This window comes from Erythrolamprus reginae, unplaced genomic scaffold, assembly GCF_031021105.1.
Source record: "Erythrolamprus reginae isolate rEryReg1 unplaced genomic scaffold, rEryReg1.hap1 scaffold_239, whole genome shotgun sequence".
In the NCBI taxonomy this organism is placed as follows: Eukaryota; Metazoa; Chordata; class Lepidosauria; order Squamata; family Dipsadidae; genus Erythrolamprus; species Erythrolamprus reginae.
The window spans coordinates 36,741-62,381 of record NW_027248606.1 but is presented as its reverse complement, the minus strand read 5'-3'; the positions used below and the strand labels follow the sequence as shown (position 1 = coordinate 62,381).

The following is a 25,641-nucleotide window of genomic DNA, read 5'->3' as shown; positions in this document are numbered from 1 at the left end:
GATCAGCTGCTGGGCGGCCGAAGAAACCTTCCCTGGGTCTTCCCCGCCGCCCACGCAAAGGGGAAACCCCGATCTTCGGCTCCTCGCTGATGCCCGCCCGCCGCTTGCCCGCCGCCCGCCGCTCGAGAGCAAGAGGGCGAGAGATAGAGAAAGAGAGAGAAGGAAAGAAAGAGATGAGAGAGGGAGGAAGAGAGTGTGAGAGAGGAAGAAGCAAGATAGAGAAAGAGAGAGAGAAAGAAAGATGAGAAAGGAAGGAAGAGAGTGACGTCAACGGGTGGAAAAATTGCGATATAGCGTTTCGCGAAGATCGAGATTGCGAAAATCGAGGGATCACTGTACTCATAAACAGTAAAATAATATTGCTTTGGTAGCATGCTCATGTTTTCCTTTTGCCTTCCTCATTGCTCTGTGAATAGCACCCTGCTCCCATTGTTTAATGAACTCCCTGCACATGACATTTGCTTGTGATTTTAAACGGTCCAACATTTTTCCTAAGAGCTGTTTGCTGCGCCTCTTTGTTTATCCCTGCTACCATAATCCTAAAATATCTCCATTCTTGTGAAACACGAACACTCTTCTCCAATGTGAATTTGTATTTTTCACAGTAAAAGCAACCTAATTTTTTGTCTTTTACTTCCAGCCCATCATACGTTTCCGGGAAGCATTTATATTGCTTTAAACTCCAGCATGTGGGAAATTCTGGTACTGCTCATGTCGATGGCGATGCTGGTACAGCTCATGTTGATGGCACTGCTGATGCTGCTGGCGGTGCTGTGCTTTCAGGAAGAAAGTGCAACAAACAGGAAAGGTATAGTGTTTCATCTTAGAATTTAGAAGAAAAACACCACCAACAGCTCACAAAATCATACACAGATGAACATATGAAAGCAGCAATGGAGTCACATAAAAGGTGATTGCTGCAAAAAGCCATTACAGTGATCCCTCGATCATCGCGAGGGTTCCGTTCCAGGACCCCTCGCGATGATCGATTTTTCGCGAAGTAGCGGTGCGGAAGTAAAAACACCATCTGCGCATGCGCAGATGGTGTTTTTACTTCCACCGCCGCCCGCCCTTCGCCCGCTGTTGCCAGCTCCGCTTCCCAGCTGGGAAGCGGAGCTAGGTTGTCCGCAAGCGCGCGCGCGCTTCGTGACACCCCAGCTCTGCTTCCCAGCTGGGAAGCGGAGCTGGCAACGGCGGGTGGCGCGCGGCGCTTCGGGACACCACAGCTCCACTTCCCAGCTGGGAAGCGGAGCTGGCCCGCCTCGTTCGCCCGCCGCTATCGAACTTGCTATCGAGCCTGCTAATGAAATCCAACCCGCGGCGGCCCTTTCCCTCTCCAGGCTGCGGGCGGGGTCCGGAGAACAATGCCGGCTGAGGAAGAACCGAGTAGCCCCCGCCCTCCCCCGCCCGCAGCCTGGAGAGTTAGGAAAGTCCTACTTCTCCCCCCGCAGCCAAAAACTCAAAGCCTGTCTCTTTTTTTTCTTGCGGCGAGCCCAAGCCGTTCCTCTCTCGACCGCAGCCGAGCTTCCCTCGGCCCCCTTTGGCCCCATCGCCTCCTCCCCGCCTGCCTTTCCTCGCCAAGCGCACGAAAAAAAAGAGAGAAGGCTTCTACCAGAAGCCGGGTGATGGTGGAGGAGCTCCGAAAGCCGGCTAGCGGCATTTCCCCCGCAAGAACTCTTGAGAGGAACAGCAAAAAGGCCACTCAGGCGCGTCTCCTGAGGGGAAAACGGCATGGCGAGCGACGGAGCGGCATGAATGGGCGGCCACAAGGGCGCTCTGGGTCCCTGACGCGCGCGCTCCCCGCCGAGTCTCCCCGCCGCCCAGCAGGATCGGGAGCCCGGGTGAGACGGTGAATTGAAGACGGGCAGCTCGGCGGACGCCCTCATGGAGAGGAACCCTGGCGGGGCGGAGCCTCCCACGCGCTCCCGAGGCCGGCGGGGAGATCCTTCATGCCCCTGCCTGCCGTCCCCGGCTTCTGGTAGAAGCCTTCTCTCTTTTTTTTCGTGTGCTTGGCGAGGAAAGGCAGGCGGGAAGGAGGCGACGGGGCCAAAGGGGGCCGAGGGAAGCTCGGCTGCGGTCGAGAGAGGAACGGCTTGGGCTCGCCGCAAGAAAAAAAAGAGACAGGCTTTGAGTTTTTGGCTGCGGGGGGAGAAGTAGGACTTTCCTAACTCCCTCCCCCCGCAGCCAAAACTCAAAGCCTGTCTCCTGCCGCCCGGTTTAGCCAGGACACGAGCGGCGAAGTGACACCCCCCCCATCCCAGCACTTTGAATCCCGCCGCAAGGTAAGCTTTGGGGCGGGGCGGGCGGGGCCCCTTTGTGCCAGTCGGGGAGGCGGCGCCGGCTGCAGCAGAGGCGGGCGGGGGAGGCCGGCCCGCCGGAGGGGCGATGCGGGCGGCGGAGACAGGCGAGGTCCCGGCCGCCCCCCCGCCCGCTTGGCCCCGGACCGGTGCAGCAGGAAAGGGACGGAGAAGGCTCACTGGCAGCCCTTGCCCATCGCCGCGCCTTCGTTCCCCCCCCCTCCCCCGCTGGATCCGGCAGCGTGCTGAGGGGAATTGCCGCGGACTGGAAAAACCGCCACCCTTCGCCGGGAGTGCCGTTCGTGGCTCTCTCGGGCGAGGACTGAAGGGAGGGTCCGTGCGCGGCCGGCTGGGTGGCGATGCCAAGGCGGCCCGGGGTTTTGGGGGGCTGTTTTTTTCCCCTTTCGGCGGCTTTGGGAAGAACCTTGCCGGGTGATGCGGCGCTGAAGGCAACGCCGCTCTGAGGAAACGGGGCTCTCTCGCGTGGCTCTCCGGTGTGTGTGCGCGCGTGTGGTTCTCCTGCTCCTGTGTGTCGCCGGCTCTGCGCGCTTTCAGCGGGGGTTGCCCTGCGCTTCTTTTTGCTGCCCGAACGTCAGGAGTTCCCTCCGGCTCAGCGGGGGTTTTTTTTGTTTTGAAGTGGGAGGAGATGCCGTGGGGCGGATGGGCAGTCAAAAAGGGCGGGTGAAGGAGGGTGCAGCGGCGAGGCGAAGGCAAGGGGCGCACGGCCCGACCGGCTCCAAGGCGAGCGGCCGGAGCTGCGCCCTCCGTCGCCCGCCTCCTTTCAGGCAGCTCCCCGCGCGCCCCTCGCCTTCTGCCGAGGCTCAGCTGCAAGCGGCCAGTGAGGCAGACCGGCTCCGAGGCGAGCGGCCGGAGCTGCGCCCTCCTTCGCCCGCCAGGTGAGGCGAAGGCGAGGGGCGCGCGGCTGCAGCGAGGAGCCAAAGATCCGGGCGGGGAAGACCCAGGGAAGGTTCCTTCGTCCGCCTAGCAGCTGATCTGCTCGGCAGCGCAGCACCAGCGAGGAGCCGAAGATCTTCAGCTCCTCGCTGCTGCTGTGCTGCCGAGCAGATCAGCTGCTAGGCGGCCCGCTCGAGAGCAAGAGGGGGAGAGATAGAGAAAGAGAGAGAAGGAAAGAAAGAGATGAGAGAGGGAGGAAGAGAGTGTGAGAGAGGAAGAAGTGACCTCATAGGGTGGGAAAAATCGCGATGTAGCGTTTCGCGAAGATCGAGATGGTATTAATTGCTGAAAAATCGCGATATAGCGTTTCGCAATAATCGAGATCGCGAAACTCGAGGGATCACTGTACCTCAAAAACCACTGATCACATAGACACACACAAACTTGTCAGAAATGGTGTAGTGTCTCCTGCTTGAGCAGGCGGTTGGACTAGATGACCTTCAAGGTTGCTTCTAACTCTGTTTTAAGCAAAATCTGTGAGGTCTTGCTTTTTTATTTTTCTTCCTACTACAGAGTTATAAACACAAAGAATTAAATGTTTGCATTCTTATGAACCTTTTTCCGATTTATCTCTTTTGGGGATTATACTTCATTTTTTTCCAAGTGGGGGGGCGTGCAAGACCGGCGGCAATGGAGCGAGACTACGCGCTCCATTGCTGCTGCCGGAATAGCGTCTCCACCCATTCTGGGTCCTGCCCATCCCTACGTAGCGCAGTCTCCTGGAGTTCCTCATTCCTTGCAGGCTTTTCACAGCCGCCTACCAACCCACCTCTGGAGGTGCCTGGAGCTGGTTCTTCGTCATTCCGTTGCAGCTCCTGGGGAAGGAAGGAAGGAAGGAAAGGCTGTTGTTAGTACCAGTTTGCTCTTTCTGTACTTGCCCTCTGCTCTTCCCACTTAGCATATTGGACTCCTTCCTATCTGAGGGGCTCGTCTTCTGGCATTGTTTTGATGCTTTTCTTGGGGTTTTCTTACTAAGGATACTGGAGAAGGCTGCCATTTCCTTCTCCAGTAGACCACATTGTGCCAGCATCCCCCACTAGGACCTGTCTGATTGGGTGGCCCTGCACAGCATAGCTCATTGCTTCATTGAGCTTCGCAAGGCAAGGCATTGATCCCTGAAGAGGGTAGAATTCATACCTCTAATTCCTGGAGGAGGCGCTCCAAGGTGTCCGATGTGTCTTCCTCCAGGCTGCTTAAATTGGCCAAACTGTACTCTGGAGAATCCTGTGGACGACAATGATCCCATTCTCCATTAAGGACACCAGTCCCTGCTGATTTGTGGCAAAGGAGCCATTGGCACCAGAGCTTGGGGGCATGTGTCTAACCTAAGTACCATCTCCCAAGGGCCGGGTGTCCCCCTGCTCCGCTGCCCAGAGCGCTCCAGCACAGCTCGGTCAGGTTAGGACAACTAACTAGGGGGACACCACCCCTCCCCAACTGAGAAGACTTTGTCTTACTTACCCAAGGGCTGGAGGATCCCAACAATGAGGCCAGGTCTAGGCTGTTGTTGCTCCCTGACCCCATTTGAGCTGTCATCGAATCCTACAAATGAAGATACGGAGGCTAAATCCTAAGCTTTCTGCGTCCCAGTAAGATTGAGAAAGGACAGGGTGCATCAGGCCCTAGGGGCCAACAGCAAGCCTTAAGGTTAGGGCGATGCCTTCAGTCCTGATGGGAGGGGGAGAAAGCTTTTTTTTTTTTTTAATATAATTTTTATTGATTTTTAAAAATTTTTACAAAAAGCAAAAACATAAAACATAGAAGTGTATCATCACCAAACAAAAAATTAAAAATCCCCTTCACCGGGGCAGATTCAATTCTGTATCGTTCATTTGCTTTATCTCTGGATTACATTGTTCATTCTTTATAAAGTGATTGAATTTTATTTTTTACATTTGCATCGCTTGCTGATATTGTTAATATATAATTCTTAACCTTCTCCCACCGCCTCATTGTTGCTGCTAATTTCTCTTCATTATAGTTGTGTAATCTAATTTCCATAATTTCATAGTGAATGTGGTCCACCATGTACCTGCACCAATTTTTTATGGTCCATTTATTATCATCTTTCCACCAAGCACTATGGTTGCCTGGGCACTTTCTATCGCTGCAATTTTGATTTCTTCGTATTCTTTTACCCCATTATTTTTTATCAATAATGCTGCTTCCTTGGTTATTTTCCAGTTACCATTCGTGATTTTATTCACCTCCATTTGTATTTGTTTCCAAAATTTTTGAACTTTATTACATTCCCAAAACATATGCATAAACACTCCTTTTTCCTTACATCCATGCCAACAGTTTCCTTTCCTCATTTTTTGAAAGTGTGCTAAATGTACTGCTGTGTAATAACATTTATGTAATATTTTTCTTCTCATCTCTCTTATTCTTGTGTTTTTGATTCTTTTAATATTTTCAATTATGCCTTCCATATCCCATTCATCAATTTCTAACTCATCCTGCCAATATCTCGTCAATCCTTTTACTACTTGTTCCTCTGCTTGTAATAATTCTCTGTATATCTTACCTGTTTGTGCTTTTATATTCTTACTCTTTTCCCTTAATATCTTTTCTAAATTCATTTCTTGTCTGTTAAATATTTCTTTATTTTCCCTCTTACTTAAATATGTGCTTATTGCGTTAATTTGTAACCAATTTTGTTGTCCAAGGCATCGCTCTATTTCATTTCTGTTAATTCTTCCATCCTTTTCATATAACTGTTCCATTCTCTGTATACCTTCCCTCCTTAATTTCCATATTATCTTTGTGAGGCTACTTTCTTTCTTTATATTTATCACATGCAGCATTGCTAATTTAGAATTTGTCATTTTTAATTTATCTTGCCATTTCATCCAACTCTCTATGATCGCTTTAGTAGGGTCTATTAATCTATTTATTTCTATCTTATTCCATTTCCTGAATAATAATTCCTGATTCTTAATATCATTAATTTCTTTCTCTAATTCTACCCATGGTTGGAGTATTATAGGGACACATATCCATATCCAATACTCCAAGCTTGGAGTATTATAGGGACGCATATCAAATTGATAGATTAATGGAGGAGGAGAAAGCTTTTGCAAGCCTTAAGCTTAGAAGGCTATCTACCATAATTTTCCCCCCTCCCATCAGGAGTCAAGGCATCGCCGAAACCCTAACGCTAACCCTCTGCCCCCCTGCCAAAGGTTTCTTACCTCCGAGGGCTCTCGCCGCCAAATACTATAGGTCGTATCTCTGGAGGAAGAAAACAAAGGGGACAAAGATCAAAAGCAGCCATGGCCCATTTTGCAAAAGTGACCATGTGGAGACTTCAAGAGCCCTTCCAGCTGGCCTGCCAAGGGGTTTGGCCTGCCAGTGGTGTTGTATCCCGAAATGGCTACCTTGTATTCTCTGTAAATAGTTTGTTCCGTCTTCAAGCGCTGCCTGAGCCAAAGCAGGAAGTCGCTCCTGATTGGCTCAGACGCGGCTGGCTCTTGATTTGGCGGGAGCCGCAAATGTATAAAAGAAGCGGCTTTTCCAGGCAGAGTCAGTCGGTACTCGCTGAATTGTCACTTTGCCTTGCTGAGCAGTCACTTGTTCTCTGAGCTGAATGGGACTGCCCTGTGCCACCTGTCCTGTGACACAAGCAGCAGCAGCAGAAGCAGAGACGCCTCCCCTCTGCACGTTTTTTTACCTACCCTGAACCCTGGCTCTTTTCTCCATCTTGTGGCTCCTGAAATAAGAAGGCAAATATTATATCTATTGGCATAATTTCTTGGCAGGATGTCTGCCATTACAGTGGGGAGGGGGTCTTACCAGTGGCCTTACCAGTTCCTTAATAGAGGAGAGCCCTGGAGTCCACCTTCTGGGGATCTCCATCCTGGGGAGAGAACAAAGGGCCTGAGTCATTCTTCTGTTAGCCAAAGTAGAGGCAGAGGGTAGAGATGCCTCCCCGCTTGTAAACTTTACTCCTAGCCACCTTGTTGAGGGCTTCAGAGTCCCTCGGATGAGAGGACACTCACCCCACAAAGGCCAGGTCCCTGCCAGCCTTAGAACCATTTGGGGTCCTTGCAGCCCCAGCCATCGATACCTGCAAGTAAAAAAAATCCAAAGAGCTCTTCTGAAGTTTTCTAGGCTGGCCAAGTTCCCCCCAGTGGGATTTCCACCCTTCCCCCACCCAGATTTGAGGAATGGCCACCCACTGGCCACGTTGCAGAAGCGTACTTACTCCAGGAGGTGTCTTCTCTCCTCCTCCTCCTCCTTCAGTCCTGCCCAAAAGAAGAAGGTGGCATGTCAAAAACATCCATCTCTAGCTGAGCCTCTCCTTTCTCAGCCTGGCCTATCAGCCTGCCCATCTTTTTGCCCCTGAAGGCCCCTCTGCTTGAAAACCATTTTGGGGAGAGGATCTTACAGACTCTGCAGACCTTCAGTGGTGCCTAGGGATGGGCAGCAACCACCACGGGGTGGAAGGCCGTTCTACCAGTAAAAATGAATCTGCGTGCATAGCTTCATCTGACCAGTGGCAGTCACTTCCGGAATTACAGATCCGGTAATCCTGGGGAAGTGACTTTACATTTTTAAAATTTAATTTAATTTTTATTTTTTTCAAAAAAAAATATCTGAGCTTGCTCTGGGAGTGATTGCCGAGCCAGCAGTTTGCTGTTTTGCTGGTTCTCCAATCAACCTGCCCACTTCGTCTCTCCCTATATAGAGAGTGGAGGTCTTACAGAATGGTCTATGGGGAAGCTTTGATTGTGGTGGTTCCTATCTTTGCTTGCCTTGCTTCAGATTCTTCTGTGGCTGCCCTTGTGGCCTTGGCTTGCCCCTTTTTACGAAACTTAATTTTTACAGTTTCGAGGATTTCGAACTCGAGGAGCACTGGAGGCCAGTAAGTAATCGTGGGCCTTTGTATGGGCGTGTGAGGGGGATGGCTATTGCTTTGCAATTCTCAGCAGCTGGAAAACTCCCTCATTGTCCAGGTTTACTGCCTTATAAATAAAGCACAGGCTGGAGTGGGAGCGCTGGAGGTGGCTTAGTAAAAATTTTGGCTCCCCTATACTGGTGGTGTCCCACCATGGCCAGGGTTTAAGGAGAAGGGGGAGCTGGTACCTGGCAATCTCTTCCTCTTCTCCTGCGCAGCAAAAAATTCTCTGGAAATATTTCCAAATTCTCTGTGAAGGAAAAAAGACATGGCAGAAGAGTTGGGAAGCATGAACTTTCTCCCCTACTGCCAGATTCTTTGCATTTGAGATAGCCACACTTACCCTAAACCACTTTCACACTGCCATCGTCAAAGGTAGCAGTCTAGAGACTTCACCCAGTGAGAATGGGCAGCTAAGCTCCGCGTAGTGGCTTTTCAGGGCAACTGTCAACATCCAGGTGAACAATGGCCATTCTCTATGCCTACACAAGGAGGGCAGCTCATCTGGGTCTAGGGGTGACCGGTGGCTGACTCTTTTGGTGACATTTGGCCTCTACGTTTTCTGTGGGTAGTTGTCTGTTCATGAACAACAGAGAAGCACCATCATTGTGGCACAAAGCACAGAGGGAATCATGGCATCCTATGGCGGAAGCGACTTTTAGTCCAACTCTCTCCCTCCACTTATTTTATGAGTTATGGTGGCTGCATACCCCTACCTCTATGGTTACATGATGACATTTGGATGCTCGGCCATTGCCTTACATTTGTCACTGTTTGCAACATTCTGGAATCCATGTGATGCCTCGATTTAGGACTGCAACAACTTACAAGGACTACTCTTACCGATAATGTGACTTCACATTAGAGAAATGCTGTACTGAAATATCTTCCAAATAAATTTTGAAGCATTCACTGCCCTAATAAATATAGACATTTCTTCTTTCTTCAGGAATGGGTTTGATAGTAGCAAATATATTCTATTTTAAATTTCCAAATATACCGTAGGAACAAAATAAAAACAAAAACAGACATCCAGTTCAAAGTAACCAGTTTCACAACTTGTACAAAGTCAGAAACAATGAAATATGAAACCACCTGCTTCATGGAAACCCAACTATTTCTTACTTTCTTTTAAATCCAAGTTTGCATTTTTAGTTCTAAAATATTCATTGTTTCATATAACTATATATTTTTTTCTTCCTGCAATGGGAGAATTCAAAATATTAGATATAGGATTGGGTAGACCTAGGACAAGTAGTCATTAGGGTTCATTTAGAGTTCATTTAGTGACTGTTGAAAGTTACAATGGCACTGAAAAAAGGAACAACCCTGACAAGATGGAGTGGCTGTAGGTTTTGCCTCCCAAGGACAATTCCATCGGTGTGTCCATTATCCTGGGGGGGGGGGAATTATTGACCCTCTCAGAGATGGTTCGCAACTTGGGTGTCCTCCTTGATCCACAGCTAATATTAGAGCACCATCTTTCAGCTGTGGCGAGGAGGGCGTTTGCCCAGGTTCGCCTGGTGCACCAGTTGCGGCCCTATTTGGACAGGGAGTCATTGCTCACAGTCACCATGCCCTCATCACCTCGAGGTTCGACTATTGCAATGCTCTCTACATGGGTCTACCTTTGAAAAGTGTTGGGAAACTTCAGATCGTGCAGAATGCGGCTGCGAGAGCAGTCATGGGCTTCCCTAGGTACGCCCATGTTTCATCAATACTCCACCGCTTGCACTGGCTGCCAATCAGTTTCCGGTCACAATTCAAAGTCTTGGTTATGATCTATAAAGCCCTACATGGCACCAGACCAGACTACCTCCGGGACCGCCTTCTGCTGCACGTATTCCAGTGGCCGATTAGGTCCCGCAGAGTTGGCCTACTCCGGGTCCCGTCGACTAAGCAATGCCATCTGGCAGGACCCAGGGAAGAGCCTTCTCTGTGGTGGCCCCGGTCGTCTGGAATCAACTCCCCCCGGAGATCAGGACTGCCCCCACCTACCTTGCCTTTTGTAAGCTCCTGAAAAGCCACCTATGTCGCCAGGCTTGGGGAAATTAATATTCCCCTCAGTTATTATGATTTATGTATGGTTTATGTGGGTTGTATGATTGTTTTTTTATTATAAGGGTTTTAAATACTGTTTTTAATATTGGATTTCTTGTCTGCATATTGTATGTTGTGAGCCGTTCCGAGTGTTTGGAGAGGGGCGCCATACAATTCTCCATGATAATTGGAGTCAGACTTCAGATAGGGTTTTCCTTGTCCAATCACATTGAGGACTGAACCTGTCAATCAAAATAGCATGATATACATATCTGCTTACGATGTAATATCTCCAGTTTGTCACTCAGTCCTCCATGAGGAAGGACGTGAATTCCTGGAACCAACTCCCCCCAGAGATTAGAATTGCCCCCACCCTCCTCGCCTTTCGTAAACTTCTTAAAACCCACCTCTGCCGTCAGGCATGGGGGAACTGAGATAGTATTGGATTGGATTGTTACCTGTTGTTTTTATCATTGTTGTTAGCCGCCCCGAGTCTACGGAGAGGGACGGCATACAAATCCAATAAATAAATAAACAAATAAACAAATAAATACATAAAATAAATTAAATAAACAAATGAATTAAACAATTAAATAAATAAATAAATACATTCCTGACTGCTGATTAATAGGTAGAAAAGAAAATTTAACTAACTACAAGACTTTCTTCTGCTATTATCTAATCTTAATTTACTGTATTTTTAACTTGACTGCAATATTTTACCTCAGTAACCGGACCGCTTGTCACAGACTGTATTTCTCAAAGTCAGCTCAGGACAGTAATCCAGCCATGCTGATCACAAAGGGCTTGTCCAATCATTTTATATTATCTCCTAGCTGGTATTTGTTTTTCCGCTCTACAAGGTGATTACCAGAGATTGCTCCAATGACCAGATTTTAAATTTCCCGCTCACGTCCACCATCTTACAGGCGCTGGGGCTTGCAGCCGTGCCAAACCCCCCCCCCCAAAAAAACCCCCCAAAAACAATGGCTTCAGACTGTGTTATCCAGCCTGTCAGCAGATTCCCTCGCTTACTGGGCTGAGGAGAGTCTCTACGGCGGATTCACAGGAGATTTCCTAGCAGCCGATGCCATGCAAGGAGAACAAAACAACAACAACAACAACAAAAGCAAAGGCATCACATTCTGAGCGGAAGGCTTCTTTGCCTGTTGTCACCCAGAGCGGGAGAGTGGAGAGACAAAAAGCGTGAACGAGTGCACAAGCCTGACAATAATGTGGAAAAGTGGTCATCTTTACCACCTCACTTTTCCTCAACTTCAACAAGCAACGTCAGTCAGCTTTGGATTATGAGAGTGTGTCTCTAATTTACACAAATGTTTGGTGGGAGGCAGGTTTTAAAGCCCCAGCTCAGCAAGTGCCCCCACTCAGGTGGCTTCAGCCTTTGGATCCAATAATCCACCTATGGCAACTGCTTCACAGTTACTACTGCTAGTTAGTAATATAACAGCCTTGCCTACTACACCTGGCATTCAGGTAGGGCAACAACCAAGTACTGTGCAAACAGCCCAGCCACCAATATTGGATCCTAACAATATTCAAAATATTATTGCCCAATACTATACAACAGTGTATGGCTGCTTTTCAGCAAATGGCTGTTTTTCCACTCTACATGGTGATTACGGGAGATTGCTCTGGTCACCCACAAAACCAGGCCCAGCCTCTGCTGAACCAGCCTTCTTTGCAACACAAAACTTTGGAGGATTAGAGGATCATAATTATTCAGCTACCTCAGATAATGAGAGCCAAGCCTCAGCAATGGAAGAGGCAGAGTGTCAGGATGAGGCCCTCTCTGATGATGAAGCTTTACCAATAGAGCAGCCTACTCCTGCAGGCCTTTTCCCACCAGCCTTATTTAAATCACTTCTCCAGAAGGCCTCTGGCCTGGCCACGCCTCCTATCACAGGAACTGGAAACAAAGCTTGTACTTCCCATTCCATATATTGCTGAACAAGTCCAGACAGTGGCCCTTATTCCAGGTCCTCAGCTGTTCATTGATAACATTCAGAAGCAGTTCAGTCTTCCTGTGGCAGACTCAATACCTCCAACTTTTGACAAGAAGCATTTCAATGTACCTCTTCAGCTAGCAAACTTGCTCAAGCCCCTAACTTATCACCTACAGTTAACAACAATGGCAAAAAAAAAAGATAGTAAAATGGGGCAAAACTCACTTAATAAATGTCTCACTTAACAGCTGAAAGTTTGGGTTCAATTCTGGTCATAAGTTGAGAACCACCTCTATAACTCATAGTAGCTTTCCTGGGGCTAAGATTCCAGGCTTTCCCTCCCATCTGTCCTTCCACTCCCAGCTCCCAAATTTCCAACTTCTCTTCCCTCCAAGAATATAAACAGGAAGGAGGACCCCTGTGTTATTGATTGATGGTTATAAGAGCCAATCAGCATTCACTGAATTTGTGGGTAATAGGAAATGGCCTTTCCCAACACAAAGCCTACAAATCAGGCCTGAGATGAGAGATGTTGAGATGTGGTCCATGCTGTTTGTCCTCCTGTAATTCCCCCCAGGATGAGAGAGCCAGTGTTTTCAATGGTTTGCATCAGGGGTAGGTTCCAACTTCCCTCGCTGCTGGTTCGCATGGGTGCGCTTCGTGGGAGGGCCAGTTCTTCATGGGCACACATGCACAGTAAGAAAAAAATCCCCTCCCCCCCAAAAAACCCCAAAGCCAAAAAAAAAAAAGATGGCCTCTATATGCACAGTACAGGAACTTGGCTTCTGCACATGCTCAGGAGGAAAAACATTTTTGAAATGTGGTGGGAATTTCTTTTTATTTTTAAAGATGGTGGTGCCCATGGACCGGCACTGACCAATCCAGTTTTGTGACATTATCATGACGGCACCAGCGGGTGGGTACCGGTTCTTGTGAACCAGTACGAACTGGGAGAATCCCACCTCTGGTTTGTACACTTTTTGCAGTGAAGAGAGACACACAAACACAAAAGCCCATAATTAACTATGAGTAGGTTTATGATGGCGATAAAATACCAAGGCAAAACAAAGCAAGGCAACAGGAAGGAATTATTACACCGGTTATTTCCATTTGGCAGCAAATTTTATTTATTTAGACTGGTCTACAGTGGTCCCTCGATCATCGCGAGGGTTCCGTTCCAGGAACCCTCGCGATGATCGATTTTTCGCGAAGTAGCGGTGCGGAAGTAAAAACACCATCTGCGCATGCGCAGATGGTGTTTTTACTTCTACCGCAGCAGCGAGGAGCCGAAGATTGGGGTTTCCCCGCTGCCTCGCTGCTGCTGCTTGTCCGCGCGCGCGCGTGCCGGCCGTTCTTCCCCCGCCCACCCCATTGCTCTTGTTGCTTCCCAGCTGGGAAGCAGGCCCCGCGCCCGCGCCGGCCGGCCTTCCCCCGCCCACCCCATTGCTCTAATTGTTTCCCAGCTGGGAAGCGGGCCTCGCGCGCGCGCCGGCCGGCCTTCCCCCGCCCACCCCATTGCTCTAATTGCTTCCCAGCTGGGAAGCGGGCCTTGCGCGCGCGCCGCCCAGCCTTCCCCCGCCCACGCCGTTGCTCGCGCCGCTGGGGTCTTACCGGGGCAAGAGGGGGAAGACCCAGGGAAGCCTCTGCCCGGCGGGGAAACTCCACCATCTACGCATGCGTGGAAGGGCACGCATGCGCAGATGGTGGAGTTTACTTCCGGGTTGAAAACTCGCGATATAGCGTTTCGCAATACTTGAGATCGCGAAACTCGAGGGATCACTGTATATCATATACGTGGCATATACATGGATATTGTAATTTTTCAAGTTTCACCTGCAGCATCACATGATACTAGATTAGTTAGACCAGCTGGACATGCAAATCCAGATTCTCAATACAAAGTTATGGACTTTCTTAACTTAATTTTGATTTTTCATATTATATGTGCTTACTAGTCAAAATCTTTTAAAAATCAGTTTCTGTGAAAATTTGATGGGCTTAAAAGACCATACATTTCATTAGGGGTTTAACATAGATTTGGCTGCTCCATCTTATTCTTATTTATCTGAAAGGTCTAGCTTAACATTTGTTTTAAATTATTATAGATGTATAGACATTTGGTCCTACCTCAAGGCATTGTTTTAAACCAGGGGTCTCAAACTCAATTTATCTGGGGGCCGCTGGAGGTAGAGTCTGGGTGAGGCTGGGCCACATCAGGTTTCCCCCCCCAAAAAGCTCTTACAAAAACATTCCAATGTTATCAAATGTCTTTATTTTTTCATCTTATTTTATGTTAAAAAATAAAAATAAATTAACAAATTCATAAGAAAAATAAAAATAAATCAGTAATAAATAAATAAAATGAAAATGATAATAACAACAACAACAACAACAACAATAATACAGCAGATATAGAAGACTGAAGAAACCACATATACTGTAGTTGCTGACTAGAGAAATGTAATTAGTATTATTGAGATTCAAATGTCTGTATTAATAGTTCTTTAACAATTAACTTTCTGAACATGAATGGAACATTGAACATGAACTGTTTTGAACGTGGCTTCTTCTCCCTACTTCTTGCTGCTAGAGATCTGGCAGCTCTTACTCTTGCATAGCCAAGCCACATTTGGTTTAAGGGAGGAAGCAGTTGAGACCCTCCATGGGCCTTGAAGATGCTCACCAGTAAGTCTGGACCTGTACTTGGATTTGTTAAATCAGAAGCTGGAGGCCGAGGAAGGTTAACAGCCCTTTATTGGCAATCAGGAACAGTTGAAGTGACCAGCTCGCAGGTAGGAAGTGACTGCTGGCTATCGGCTAAATCCGCGCCTTATATACCTTGCTGGCGCGGGGAAAACAGCCGTGAGTTCATCTTTTTTAAACTTTTGCGCCAAGGTTTCCCTTGGCCGCGACTTAAGCCAATCAGCGGTTACCTTTATTTAAAAGTACAAACATAATACACTTTCCCCCATAGGTTGAACAAACTGTCAATCATTTAGATATGTGACGTAGTCTTGTAACCTGATTGGTGGCTTGCTGACTCGCCCAGACCTGCGCAGTTCAGTTTGCAGGGAGTTGTCCTCCTGGTCGGCTGGGTCCTGTGCTGCTCCGTCCTGGTAAAGATTGTCTTGCCCTATGGACATAGAAGTGGCCTTTCCAACGCCAGCCGCCAGGGTTCCAGGGCAGCCGCCGCTGGATGCCAAAAGATGATGCGGTGAGTAGTCTGGTTGGTTTTGGTAATTCCCATGCGTTTGATCTACGGGAAAAATGTCATTGTTACTTTGTGTTAACTCACTTGGATGTCGTTTTCTGATTTGGTCTATGTGTCTGCGCCAGATTTTCCCATTGGCCGGTTGGATCGTGTATGATTTGGGGCCGGTTTTCGATTCAATTGTCCCCTCTCTCCAGCGGAGATTTGAGTCAAAGTCTTTTGAATAGACTGGGTCGCCCGTTTTAAAAGTCCATTCTGGTTCCGTTGTATGCTTATCTTTCCTTTCGGAAAACTTTGGGTGAATTTTGTCCAGCTGGGAACGGAGTTTCCTCCCCATGAGAAGTTCTGCTGGACTTTTGTTTGTGCTGGCCGACGGGGTGATGTGCTGGACTAATAGGAATTCGTCCAGCTGCTGTTGCCATTCTCCAGGTGCTGACCGGTGCAGGGCTTCTTTTGCGAACCTCACCATGCATTCAGCCCGGCCATTAGCGGCCGAGAAATGGGGAGATATTAATGCATGTCGGATCCCCCTTTTGGCCAGGAAGACCTCCATTTGCCTGGATGTTAATTGTGGCACGTTGTCCGAGACGAGGACATCCTGCAATCCATGTGTTGAGAAAAGTCTCCGCAGCGGCTTTATTGTAGCTGCTGTTGTAGTTGAGGTCATTAAGACAACCTCCAGCCACTTGGAGTATGCATCGACCACAATGAGGAATGATTGTCCCGCTAGAGGTCCTGCGAAGTCTATGTGTATGCGGGACCATGGTCCCTTTGGTGTCTCCCACTCCGTTGGTTTGGTCTTTGGTGGGTCTGGGCGAGTTTGTTGGCATGGGTGACATGTGGCTACCCAGGTTTCTATGTCCTGGTCTAAACCTGGCCACCAAAGGTGGCTCCTGGCCAGGCTTTCATCTTTACCATGCCTGGGTGACCCTGGTGTAACAATTTCAATGCTTTCTTCTGCAGCTGTTTAGGAATTACCACCCTGTCACCCCACAATATGCAATCTCTTAATACATTTAATTCAGTTTGTCTGTTCTTGAATACCTGGCATGTCTCTTTTGGAATCCCCCCCCCTCCGGCCACCCTTTAAGTACCCATTGCTTTACTCGGGATAACAAGGGGTCTATTTCTGTCTCTCTGGCTATTTCCGCTGCCGTTATTAATGGGTTTTCTTGCATTTCTATCAGCAATACATTGGACGCTGGGGCTGGGTCGTGTACTAATTCTGCCTGAGGACACCTACTTAACACGTCTGCGTGCCCAATTTCCTTCCCCCTCCCTGTGCTTAAGTACATAATTATAAGCAGCTAAAAAGATCGTCCAACGGGTCATTCTCGGAGACAGAAATGTGGGGGTCTGCTTATCTCCTGCTAAAATGCCTAACAATGGCTTGTGGTCCGTAATCAATGTAAAAGAGTGGCCAAACCAATATCCATGGAAGCGTTTAACGCCTGCAACTAAAGCTAATGCCTCCTTATCTAATTGAGAGTAATTCCTTTCTGCAGGTGAAAGGGTTTTAGAATAAAACGCAAATGGGGCATCTGCGCGGGGAAAACAGACGTGAGTTCCTCTTTTTTAAACTTTCGCAACAAGGTTTCCCTTGGCCGTGACTTAAGCCAATCAGCGGTTACCTTTATTTAAAAGTACAAACATAACAGGATTTATTGAAGTTCAAGGTAGAGAAGAGCTTTTCGCACAAGTATGTGCTCCCAAAAAGACACATGGTCCACTTGAACATTTGGGAAAGCTCAGGGAAGCTGGGGGGGCGATTCTGTCAAAAATTGCCCGAGCTTGTCTGCTTTTCCACTCACCTCCCTGAACTTGGCTTTGAGTTCAGAGTTGCACTGCAGGTCAATGAGCGCCATTTGAAGCACAGGAGGGGTATCCTGCACATCAAAGGAGAAGGGGTTCCCAAAAATTTGAAATGTTGCTCTGTGCATCTTGAAGTCTGCAAATGTGTGATCAAATTCCTCCTGTAGCTTCAAAATGATATCCACATACTCCTCACCACTGAATGGTGTGCCTGCATCCATGAGTGCCTTGCATGCTGGGAAATGGCAAATGTTTGTCTGAGAAAGCTGGGCTTTCCATAACATACGTTTTGTAGAGAATGCTCTCACATTGTCATAGGCAGCACTGACAAGTTGCCCCTGGCCTTGTAACTTTTTGTTCAGTACAGTAAGCTCATGTATTGATATCAACAAAAAAAGCTAAGTCCATAAGCCATTTTGTATCACTTGGCGCAGGAATAGCAATCCCATCTTTCTCCACTTCCGCTCTCAACTCAAAAAATCTCTTCAATATGTTTCCCCTGCTGAGCCAACGTACCTCGGTGAAGTAGAGCACATCCCCATATTCTGACTCCATTTCCTCTAAAGAAGCCTGAAACCTGTGCTTTAAGCCCCTGGATCTGATACTCCTCAGCATGTTTAGTTGTGTAATGACATTTCAAATTGTATTCCTTGTGCAAATAAGACACGTGCTCATCACCAACCTTTTTTCTTCACTGCAGGCTTTGAAAAAGACATGTTTAGGGCTGTCTTATATATAATTGCCCCCCGGAGGCGGAGTAAAGACGCTGAGACTTATATTGTGGATTAATTAAGGGTCATTTATTAATTAGCATAAATTTAAATAACTTTAAATAAATTTAAATACGTAACTTTGAATATTTAATTCAAAACAAACTAAGGACCTGCAGAGCCAAACTAACGGGGTGGAAATTCCTAAATAACTAAATGCGCCACACCCCCTAACCAATCCAGTCCGCACCGTCAGTGTGGAATAGGCGAAAAAACGGCCGCCTCTAAAGGGGAGGCCGCAAAAAATTCCTATTCGGCCCCAAAGGCAACCTCCTTATGACACACTGTTGATAGCGGAGGGTGGGCGGGTGTTCGCTCCAATTGCCGCAATGCGGAGGTCCCTTCCGGATCGCCCTTAAATTATTCGTTTTGCTTTGCAGAGTCACTTAAAAACAAAACAGAAAGACCAACTTTAAACCACATTTCGGGGGGGGGGGGGTTAGGAAAGCAACTCAGGTTAGTCATACATACCTCAAAGCCAAGGATAAAGCCACTTCTGGCCTCAGTGGTCTTTATATACCTATGAAAACATGAAAAGGCAGAGGCGGGCTATCATTGACTGACAGTTCCGAAAAGCAATCAAAAGCTTCTTCCACTGCTGAATGGGAGATAAGGAAAATTGTGTTAGGAAAGACAATGGTTTTAACAACCCACAATCAGGTTGATTAAGAATTATGTTAACTAGAATTAAAAACATCCAGAGAAGCCGATGCTAGAAAAGGTAGCTATAAATTTATAGTAACCATATCTGTCCTTTATTAAAAAGGGCAATCTTTTATTTTTTTTAAAAAAACCTGTCCTTTAGATTTATTAAAAAATTAATCATTATTCTAGGTCTTGCTCTTTTATTTTTCTTCATTCTACAGAGTTGTAAACACAAAGAATTAAATGTTTGTATTCTTATAAACCTCTTTCAGATTTATCCCTTTTGGGGATTATACTTTATTTTTTTCCAAGGTGTAGGTTCCTTTCCTGGTGTAGGTCGTCTCTGATTTACAACCAGTTTAATAGCCATTCAAAATTATAATCTACTCAGTTATCGCATGGTCAGATGATTGCATTTTGTGTGCCTGGCAGCCAAACTTGCATTTATGACAGCTTGCAATGGCCCATGGTCATGTCATCACATTTGCAACACTTTTTGCCAATGGCAAAACCGCCCACTGGTTAAAACGGATTTGCACTTACGACCACTTGTTTTGCTTAATAATCACAATGACTTGCTTACGGATGGTCATAAAAACAGTTGTAACATTAAATCTTATCAAATAGTGACTCAACTTTTGACTGTGGTACCTTAACAACTGATATTCAGATCCTTATTATAGTTGTAAATTTTGGACTACTGACCGTCCTATTTCATTAGTATTTCATTATCCTATTAGATTTCTTTGTGCCTTTGTTTCTTTAGTGTTATGCAGCTTAGCTATTTATCATTGCTGTATCTTTCTTTAGTGTTATGTAGGTTGGCTATTTATCATTGCTGTATCTTCTTGCTGTGAGATTCCGGATGCTGCGCATGTGGAGCAACCGTAATCTCGTGTGCAGACGTTCTTCCAGCAGCAAAAATTCTGTGCACGCATGGAATCAAAACCCAAGTGATTTTAGCTGCCAGAATTGCTTAGGTTGTGCGTGCATTGCGCCTGCAAGACCGGCGGCAGTGGAGCGAGACTATGCACTCCATTGCCGCTGCCGGAATAGCGTTTCCAACCATTCTGGGTCCTGCCCATTACTACGTAGCGCAGTCTTTTGGAGTTCCGCATTCCCTGCAGGCTTTTCACAGCCAACTACCAACTCACCTCTGGAGGTGCCTGGAGCTGGTTCTTCCTCCTTCTGTTGCAGCTCCTGGGGAAGGAAGGAAAGGCTGTTGTTAGTACCAGTTTGCTCTTTCTGTACTTGCCCTCTGCTCTTCCCATGTAGCATATTGGACTCCTTCCTATCTGAGGGGCTCGTCTTCTGGCATTGTTTTGATGCTTTTCTTGGGGTTTTCTTACTAAGGATACTGGAGAAGGCTGCCATTTCCTTCTCCAGTAGACCACATTGTGCCAGCATCCCCCACTAGGACCTGTCTGATTGGGTGGCCCTGCACAGCATAGCTCATTGCTTCATTGAGCTTCGCAAAGCAAGGCATTGATCCCTGAAGAGGGTAGAATACATACCTCTAACTCCTGGAGGAGGCGCTCCAAGCTGTCCGGGGTGTTTCCTTCCAGGCTGCCCAAATTCGCCGGACTATTCTCTGGAGAATCCTGTGGACGACAATGATCCCATTCTAAATTACCAATCTCATTACTAGGAAGAATTGCCACAATAAAAATGACCATATTACCCAAATTTCTATATTACTTCCAAACAATCCCAATTAAATTAGAAGGAACCTTTTTAAAAAAAATATAGACAAATTAATATCCAAATTTATATGGGAAAAAAAGAGACCAGAATTAGACTTAAATGGACACAAGATAGCCCTATGCAAGGCGGACTTGGCTTACCCGACTTCAAACTCTATTACCGAGCAGCAGCCCTAACATGGGTTAAACTTCAAAATACAAGACTACTAGCTTTGGAAGGATATGATATCCAGTCCGGATGGCACAGTTTCATTTGGGACAGCAAATCTACTACACACTCATATTTTAAACACCATCTGATAAGGAAGTCATTAATAGACAACTGGAACTTAATTAGGAAGCAACATTATTTTAAAATACCACTATGGTTCTCAAGCATAGAAGCAATAATTTACCCAAACACTATAAGTCGACAAAAACTATTAAACTATTCACACTTATTAGATAAAGACTCAAAATTAAAAACACGAACACAGCTAAATGAAGAAGGAATAAAAGTGGATTGGTGGTGTTATCACCAAATATCATCTAGATTCCATGTAGACATAAAGAAATATGGAATACAGAAAAACTACACTCCATTAGATAAAATCTTATCAGGACCCCACAAGAAACATTTACAAAATACTCCAAGAACACCAAAACGTGGAAGAAATAGTAAAAGGGAATATGATTGCTTGGGCAAAGAATATAGGTCACACAATACAATTGGACCAATGGGAAAAAATATGGCATACCAATTACAAAATCACAAAATCCACCGCATACAAAGAAAATGCAATAAAAATGTTTTATAGGTGGCATGTGCCCCCTGAAAGGCTAGCAAAAATGTACACCAACCTCAAGCCTAACTGTTGGAAGTGTGGTGAGAAACAAGGTTCATATTTTCATATGTGGTGAACCTGCAGACAAGTTAAAGGAATCTGGCAGAAACTTCAGAAATGGATAAAGGAAATAACTAAGATTGAACTAGAAATGAAACTTGAAATATTTTTGCTTGGCATTATTGAAAATCAGATGAATAAGGAACATTATTACCTAATACAACATCTAATAACATCAACGAGAATAGCTATCGCACAATTTTGGAAGAATGAAAACATGCCAAATGAAAGGAATTTAATAAAAAAAATGTTAGATTGTGCTGAAGCAGATAAACTAACAATGGAACTAAAAGAAAAAGAAAAAACAAAATACTCCCAAATATGGGAATAATTTTACATTTGGTTAAATAAAAGAACACCCCTTTATAGTGCTACGAGATAAAGAAACAACTTAAAGAACAATCTTTTTTTAAAAAGTCCATATAGTTTTTTGCTTGGTTTATTTGATAAGAACTTACGACATAAGAGTTCAACTATAACAACATACAACTCAAACCACTGGTCTTAACACCGCCAAGAATTTTTTTTTTTTTTTAAAGAGAGGACGCTGTCAACAGTCTCTACTACAGGAGAAGAGAAGAAATATATCTCTTGCTTGTTTTTTCTGTTCTCTGTATTTTATGTAAATGTACTGTTTGTCGTTATTGTCTTATTATATACACAGTGGTATCACGGTACTCGACCACAATTCGTTCCAAAAGTGTGGTCGAGAACCGATTTGGTCGAGTACCGAATTTATTTATCCCATAGGAAATAATGGAAATGGATTTAATTGGTTCCCAGCCCCTGTTAACTCTCTGAGAACCAATTAAATCTATTTTCTTTATTTCCAATGGGATAAATAAATTCGGTACTCCAAGCTGCAGGAAGTGTGGGGGCTGCTGCAATCCCAGCAGCTTCAGGGGGCCGAGGAGCTGTATGAGAGCTCCAAGCTGCAGGAAGGGTGGGTTCAGATACCGAAGCAAATTTTTGCTGAAAATTTTATTCGTTATCCGAAATGTACGAGAACCAAAGCGTTCGAGTACCGAGGTACCACTGTATGTAAATAAAAATTATAAAAAAAAAAAGAAAAGAATACATACCTCTAATTCCTGGATGAGGCGTTCCAAGCTGTCCGGGGTGTCTTCGTCCAGGCTGCCCAAATCAGTGAAACTGTCCTGAGAATCCTGTGGACGACAATAATCCCATTCTCCATTAAGGACACCAGTCCCTGCTGATTTGTGGCAAAGGAGCCATTGGCACCAGAGCTTGGGGGCATGTGGCTAACCTAAGTACCATCTCCCAAGGGCCGGGTGTCCCCCTGCTCCGCTGCCCAGAACGCTCCAGCACAGCTCGGTCAGGTTAGGAGAACTAACTAGGGGGACTCCACCCCTCCCCAACTGAGAACACTTTGTCTTACTTACCCAAGGGCTGGAGGATCCCAAAAATGAGGCCAGGTCCAGGCTGCTCCCTGACCCCATTTGAGCTGTCATCGAATCCTGCAAATGAAGATATGGAGGCTAAATCCTAAGCTTTCTGCGTCCCAGTAAGATTGAGAAAGGAGAGGGCGCATCAGGCCCTAGGGGCCAACAGCAAGCCTTAAGGTTAGGGCGATGCCTTCAGTCCTGATGGGAGGGGGAGAAAGCTTTACAAGCCTTAAGCTTAGAAGGATATCTACCATAATTTCTCCCCCTCCCATCAGGATTCAAGGCATCGCCCTAACCCTCTCACCCTCTGCCCCCCTGCCAAGGGTTTCTTACCTCCGAGGGCTCTCGCTGCCAGATCGTATAGGTGGTGTCTCTGGGGGAAGAAAACAAAGGGGACAAAGATCAAAATCAGCCATGGCCCATTTTGCAAAAGTGGCCATGTAGACGCTCCAAGAGCCCTTCCAGCTGGCCTGACAAGGGGTTTGGCCTGCCAGTGGGACTGCCCTGTGCCACCTGTCCTGTGACACAAGCAGCAGCAGCAGAAGCAGAGACGCCTCCCCTCTGCACGTTTTTTTACCTACCCTGAACCCTGGCTATTTTCTTCATCTTGTGGCTCCTGAAATAAGAAGGCAAATATTATATCTATTGGCATAATTTCTTGGCAGGATGTCTGCCATTACAGTGGGGAGGGGGTCTTACCAGTGGCCTTACCAGTTCCTTAATAGAGGAGAGCCCTGGAGTCCATCTTCTGGGGATCTCCATCCTGGGGAGAGAACGAAGGGCCTGAGTCATTCTTCTGTTAGCCAAAGTAGAGGCAGAGGGTAGAGATGCCTCCCCTCTTGTAAACCTTACTCCTAGCCACCTTCTTGGGGGCTTCAGAGTCCCTCGGATGAGAGGACACTCACCCCACGAAGGGCAGGTCCCTGCCAGACTTCGATGTATTTGGGGTCCTTGCAGCCCCAGCCATCGATACCTGCAAGTAAAAAAAATCCAAAGAGCTCTTCTGAAGTTTTCTAGGCTGGCCAAGTTCCCCCCAGTGGGATTTCCACCCTTTCCCCACCCAGATTTGAGGAATGGCCACCCACTGGCCACGTTGCAGAAGCATACTTACTCCAGGAGGTGTCTTCTCTCCTCCTCCTCCTCCTTCAGTCCTGCCCAAAAGAAGAAGGTGGCATGTCAAAAACATCCATCTCTAGCTGAGCCTCTCCTTTCTCAGCCTTGCCTGTCAGCCTGCCCATCTTTTTGCCCCTGAAGGCCCCTATGCACAGAAAGTCATTTTGGGGATAGGATCTTACAGACTCTGCAGACCTTCAGCGGTGCCTAGGGATGGGCAGCAACCACTTTCAGCTGGAAAACTCCCTCATTGTCCAGGTTTACTGTCTTATGAATAAAGTACAGGCTGGAGTGGGAGCGCTGGAGGTGATTGCTTTTTCCCGCAGTTGTCGATGAGAGGCAGAGAATTGCAAAGCAACAGCCATCCCCCTCACAGGCCCATCCAAACGGAGATGCTGCCATTGTCCAAGTTTATTTCCCTCCTGACCCTCCCCTGCCACCGCCGCTCTCCTACAGCCGCTCATGGACAACTGCGCTCAGCGAGCCACTGGGGATTTGGAAACACCAGGGATTTGGTGGCACCTTTTAAATAAAGTAAATAAAGTCCTGATTTTCCTTTCTCTCGACTCCCCAGAGTGAATAAAACGTTTCGCTTCTCAGGGTGCTGGGACGAGGATTCTTCTCCCGCTGCTACTAATCCATTTGAACACTTTAATTATTCAATTTTTTCTCGTTTTTTCTTACAATGCTTATAAACTCTTAGTTCTCGTTATAATCCATAGAACTATTTCTTTTTTTAATGGTAATTTCATTTAAGATTACAATTTTACAACAAAGTAACAAATCAATATGTTCTACAAAACTGAAGAAGTTTCCTTCAATCCTTACTGAAAGAAGTTACGAAGGACAAACTTTAAGGAATAAATAGCGAAAGAGTATTAAATTTTTTATTTTAAAAAGTTTCAAATGGCTATGGGTTCAGATAAATTTGAAATAACATTTTGGAGTTAATTATAAAGACCCATTCTCATAGGAAAATATAATTTTGAATTATTTAAAAAATAAAAAAATTAAAAAGTCTAAAATTTGGGCATTAAAGGAAAATAGATGAAATATTACAATTATAAAAAAATCACTCACCCTCAATTTATAAATATAGAATGAAGCAAAATATTTTAACATTGCACATACTAAAAATATTTTGAACAATGAACCTAGAAATTAACTTTAAGAGTTTCTTCCTCTACAGATACACTACTTTGTAACTTGTTACTTTGTTGCAAATTGTAATCTTAAATGAAATTACCATTAAAAAAAGAAATAGTTCTACGGTTTATAATGAGAACTAAGAGTTTATAAGCATTGTAAGAAAAAAACTAGAAAAAATTGAATAATTAAAAGTGTTCAAATGGATTAGTAGCAATTCTTAAATATCTGATTGGCAAACAGATGGAAAAAAGTATAATTCAAAGATTCCTAACAACTGAAAAACCCTTAACTGGGTGCTGACTCTGGCTTCATCCTGACCATCTCCACCCTCACGCAATGCCCTTAGGACAGTGGTTCCCAACCTTTCTTTGACCATACCCCACCTAAGCATCTCTAAAATTGTGACCCCCCTGACATATAATTGTTACTATTCAAAAGTGAACTCCTCAGCCAAAGGAAGCCTAAAAGGCCATTAACTTGGTTTAAACAAGGTTCCAATCGCTCCCATTAAAAATCAAATTGCCCCCCTGTAGGGCGTGGGCCCCACGTTGGGAACCATGGCCTTAGTAAAAATTTTGGCTGCCCTATCCTGGTGTTGTCCCACCATGGCCAGGGTTTAAGGAGAAGGGGGAGGTGGTACCTGGGAATGACCTCCTCTTCTCCTGTGCAGCAGCAAAGTCTTCTTCGCAAATATTTCCAAAATCTCTGTGAAATAAAATAGACATGTTAAAAGAGTTGGGAAGCATGAACTTCCTCCCCTACTGCCAGATTCATCCCATTTGAGATACCAACA

General features: G+C 46.1%; 2 long non-coding RNA genes across 2 annotated transcripts; both read right to left on the bottom strand.

The window, feature by feature from the left end:
* Window positions 1-18,380: 18,380 nt before the first annotated feature.
* Window positions 18,381-20,165, bottom strand: LOC139156042 (uncharacterized). The gene is made up of 3 exons (XR_011557190.1): window positions 20,108-20,165; window positions 19,748-19,793; window positions 18,381-18,468 (listed from the first exon to the last, which is right to left on the bottom strand). It is a non-coding gene; the product is annotated as an uncharacterized lncRNA (long non-coding RNA).
* A 2,114-nt stretch (window positions 20,166-22,279) lies between these two features.
* On the bottom strand, window positions 22,280-22,960 carry LOC139156044 (uncharacterized). The gene is made up of 3 exons (XR_011557191.1): window positions 22,920-22,960; window positions 22,584-22,658; window positions 22,280-22,346 (listed from the first exon to the last, which is right to left on the bottom strand). It is a non-coding gene; the product is annotated as an uncharacterized lncRNA (long non-coding RNA).
* Window positions 22,961-25,641: the final 2,681 nt, after the last annotated feature.